Source organism: Rhagoletis zephyria, unplaced genomic scaffold, assembly GCF_001687245.7.
Source record: "Rhagoletis zephyria isolate East Lansing unplaced genomic scaffold, Rhagoletis_zephyria_1.1 Rzeph_scaffold_00704, whole genome shotgun sequence".
NCBI classification, from domain to species: Eukaryota; Metazoa; Arthropoda; class Insecta; order Diptera; family Tephritidae; genus Rhagoletis; species Rhagoletis zephyria.
Genome location: NW_016157788.1, coordinates 21,164 through 22,036, shown reverse-complemented (window position 1 = coordinate 22,036; position 873 = coordinate 21,164).

Genomic DNA, 873 nt, shown 5'->3' with positions numbered 1-873 from the left:
CATCTAATTTTTTGGGTACAACCCATATTGGGCTATTATATGGACTGCTAGAATTTCTAATAATACCTTGTTTTAGCATATCCGCGATTTGCTTATCGACTTTTGCTTTATGTACTTCCGGGTACCTATACAACCTGGAATAGATTGGCATGCCATGTTTAGTTCTAATTTTATGCTTTATTTCTTTAGTGAATGTTAAGTCATCATTTTTATCATAAAATACATTTTTGTATCTGTTAAGTAATTTTAAAAGCTTTTCTTTTTCATTTAATTGTAAATGATCTATTTTAATAAAATTTTGTATATTATATTTGTTAATTTCGCAGTTGAATATTTCTATAATATTATTTTTATATGATATTTCATTGTACATTTCTTCTTCTTCAGACAAAAATAGAGACAAAACAGCATTTTTNCTTCGCAGTTGAACATTTCTATAATATTATTTTTATATGATATTTCATTGTACATTTCTTCTTCTTCAGACAAAAATAGAGACAAAACAGCATTTTTTGTTACTAACAGTCTATTTGGAAAGTCAATTACACAGTCCAAATCTTTTAAAATGTTATTTCCAATTAGACCATCAAATTTTTTNAACAGTCTATTTGGAAAGTCAATTACACAGTCCAAATCTTTTAAAATGTTATTTCCAATTAGCCCATAAAATTTTTTATTAAAGTCACACTCGAAGAATTCACTAAAGTAATGATTTAAATTAAATTCCTTAAACAGTGGAAATCTACAAATTGTATTTATAAATGTTTCAGCTCCCAAAGCTTTCGCTACTACACTTACTTTTTGTTTCCACTTGGGGTGACATATATCATGACTTATTAAACTAAATTCCGCCCCAGTGTCAATTATAAATTT